The following is a 4,086-nucleotide window of genomic DNA, read 5'->3' on the forward strand; positions in this document are numbered from 1 at the left end:
GCTGTCTCCCTCTGCCACTCCTACGTATGGTTGATGAGCACAGGGGTTGCAGACAATGAAGCTTCAGTGTTTAGCCAGCTCTGCATTGGTCTTGAAACCTTTCTGCAGCGTCTTTTTGTGGAGCTTTTTTAGAATAATTCTGCGGCTTTTTAAGGTCGGGCTGATTAGTTGCATCGCTGCAGCACCTGTTGATTTGCTGTGATAACTGCATATCATGGAAACCGAGGGACATCCAAAACGACAGTATTGGGCTGCCTTTAAACTGCCTGCCTTCTCTGGTCAAAACAAATACAGACCATTACACACCAGAATCAAAAACTTAGGAGGAGGACATACTTGCTGCTGTGTTGTTGTTAGAGAAGCCAGTATTTTTACATAGCATGTTTCCTAAAGGTTAGTTGAGTAAGTTTATTTTATGATTTCATTCAGTAGATCTCTTACATACTGCTCCTTTAATGGGAACCTCACATTTGATTTATAGATTTCCAACGGCTGTTATCACCAAGCCCAGACCACAAATGTGTATGTATGCCAAAAGCAACAGATATGACATGATTTAGAAGCAGACACTACCGTCCTTTTTGGTTTAATATTCCTCTCCTGTAATACACAATCTGAAAATCTCATTTTAAAGGTACTTTCACCTTCTTTGGGGTTTACTCAATTCACTAAATAAAAGTATTGTTATTGTGAAAAGCAGATACATCATCAAGGTTTAATGATGGCTATATGTGAAAATTAAGTATGGTGCAGATCATATTTCCCCCAAATGTTTTTTTTTCTGATGACTAAGAAACATCATGTGGTAATATCATATGGTCTGTAATGCTTTTTAGGCTGTTTATGGCTCTTAACAGGGGGTTGCTCACTCATTAACCTGGTTACAGAGGCATGGCCAACAGGCTGCAGGGCACACACATCACAGGACAAGCACTGACCTGTCACATGTTCTTCTGCTCGCCAGTCCAACACACACGTATACAGAAATGCACACAAAAAAAACACACACTTTGTCTTTGAACAGTCACTCACTTCGAACGACTTCCATCTGAGGTCTCTTACGTCCAAACTTTAGTTGCTGAAATTTAAGATCACATTGAAAAACATATGTAAAATGTATTTTACTAACACATTCATACTTATTCAGTGTGTTCTTAAGGCTCAATGTTTCCTCAAGAGTCCAAATTATGTTAAATTCATCACAGTTCTGGCTAACTGTTAACTGAAAAAAGGACACAAAAAAATCAGATCAGCTGTTCTTTTGCAATCAAAATCAATTTTAGCACACACATTTAGTAGTGTCAACATTAAATGTTTCTTTGACTCACATTAGAAGCTAACTTGCATTTGGCCAATTTGTATCTTTCCTCATCAATCTTTGCATTAGTATCAGGATTAAACAACAAACTTGGGATATGATTTAAAAAATCTATTTGAGAATAAAAATCTGTAAAAAACAAATAATGAGCCTTAACTGTGTACTTACTGTGGGATCAAATTACACTGAACACATTCAAATCTAGAAATACTCCAGTTGCGTTTTTAATGTTTATTTATGTACACAATTGCACACACACACACACACTCAGACTGTGTACAGTATCTGATCTGGCCTCTCCTCTGAGCTTTCTCACCACGACCACAATTCATTAGTAATTGACCGCAGCAGCTTCACTCATTAAACATTAATGGGCTACTGGTGAATAATTGATTAATGATATGAGGCGATCTGCAGCAGCATTCTGACAATAAGAGTGCATGGATGAGAAGAAGGAGATGCCCAATCAATGCAGCGCCGAGCCAGGGCCTTGACACATGACGCACATGTATACGCACACACGGACACGGCTCAGTCAGCAAGTCAGTCAGTCAGTCGATCAGTCAGTCAGTCAGTCAGTCAGTCAGTCAGTTAGTTACAATTTGATCAAGTCAACGGTCAGGTGCAGGATTTTCAGCAAAGCGTAAATTACTTATGCATTGACACATTGCCTGATTTGAAACAAGATGTTGGAGAATAATGTAACACTCTTTGTGCTTCATAACTTCTATCAGTCTTGATTTAGAGCCAATGTCAGCCCCTTCAGTTGTTTGATGCTGTATCTCATTTGTGGCAGAACCCAAACCCAATTTCACAGAGTAAACATCCCAGTTTGTCAGTCCCAACAGGTACTCCTGAAGTGTGATTATTGCTGCCTGAATATTAGATTCCTCCTCGCTGCTTTTTTTAGACTGTGGATTGGTCGCCCCCCCCCCCCCCCCCCCAACAAACACACACGCATGCACACACACACACACACACACAAACACAAAAGAAGAAAAATGGTGGTGGGTTAATAGAACACCTCCAACATCCAGAGGTATGCTGTTTTCTGATAGGATGTGTCTACTGCCAGGACAATATCATCTGTCAGTGCCTTCTAAGAACAAATAAATGCTGCTAAAAAAAAACAAAAAAAAAAACATGCTTTAACAGAAATATGGTAAAGGTTTGGTGGTTTAAAGGTTGACTTCTGTTTGAAAAAAGAAGGTATAAGGTGGATGGATGGGTCAAACAAGCCCAATATTTTTATCCATTAGTTTGTGTTCCTTGCAAGACCATGTGTCAAATGTGAGTTATTTTAACTGAAATAAGTGTGATCAACTTCTCAACATTACTTCACTTTTTTCTCAATGTTTCTATCAAGTGTTGAGTCGTGGTAAAGATTTGTAGTGTTGTTTGAAGTAAAGTTTTGTTGTAGTTAAGATGAGGAAACCCCATAAAGTGATCTATTGGCTTATATTTTTGGTTTCAGGAGGAATATGAACAACATTCTTCTAAGTGAAAGAGAAATATTTTTTTCAGTCTTGGAGAATTAGATTACAACACAATACAATGCCGTGCTGGGCTTACTGTAAAGCAACAAAAACACTGAGTCAAAAGCTTCATAGTTTAGATTGAGCTGCTGGAGACCGGGTTGTACATTTTTTGCTAAACAGTGAGCTGTTGTCTTTCAGTACCCCAATGTCCACTACCTAAGGTTTGTGCAATATGTCCATATGTGGCTGATGTCTCAAGGTGTTTACGTATATGTGGAAATTTGTTACAAGGAATTACTGCTGTCATAGGATGTAATATTTGTTTAGTATGATTTCTATTTATGTATGATTTTAATTCTCTTAACTGGCCAAAGTCCAAGAGAAATTTCCCATGGACATTATTCATCTTGACTCAACTCAACTTAACTTAACTTAAATTAACTTAACTTAACTTAACTTAACTTAACTTAACTTAACTTAACTGATCTTAACTTAACTTAACTTAACTTAACTTAACTTAACTTAACTTAACTGATCTTAACTTAACTGATCTTAACTTAACAGATCTTAACTTAACTTAACTTAACTTAACTTAACTTAACTGATCTTAACTTAACTTAACTGATCTTAACTTAACTTAACTTAACTTAAATCAACTTAACTTAACTTAACTTAACTTAACTTAACTTAACTTAACTGATCTTAACTTAACTTAACTTAACTTAACTTAACTTAACTTAACTGATCTTAACTTAACTGATCTTAACTTAACTTAACTTAACTTAACTTAACTGATCTTAACTTAACTGATCTTAACTTAACTTAACTGATCTTAACTTAACTGATCTTAACTTAACTTAACTTAACTTAACTTAACTTAACTTAACTTAACTCAACTTATTGGTCATGGGGGTCCATTCTCTACCACATACAGCGGACCTTCAGTGTGTGATAGCAAGTTAAGTCAGTGTAAGTGTTGCCGTTGTGAATGAAAATTGATTGTTGGTTGATGATATAAATATTCCTCCAGGAGGGATGCAACTGATGAATTTAGAAAGTTTAGTGTTACATGGAAAATCGTAATAGGTCACTACTACCTGGAATGTACCTTTATACTTCCCAATTGATTCATTTTGTAGTTTACATTTATATGCTGAGTTTCAGTGACGGGACATATAACAGGATCAATCTGCGCTTGGGAACAAATTGGCCAATTTCCCATTCAACCAGTGATTGTTTTGTTTTGGCCCTATTTAAAGCCTTGAAGTAGAATGCCTCATTAAAAGTGGT

This window comes from Labrus bergylta, chromosome 7 (assembly GCF_963930695.1).
Source record: "Labrus bergylta chromosome 7, fLabBer1.1, whole genome shotgun sequence".
In the NCBI taxonomy this organism is placed as follows: domain Eukaryota; kingdom Metazoa; phylum Chordata; class Actinopteri; order Labriformes; family Labridae; genus Labrus; species Labrus bergylta.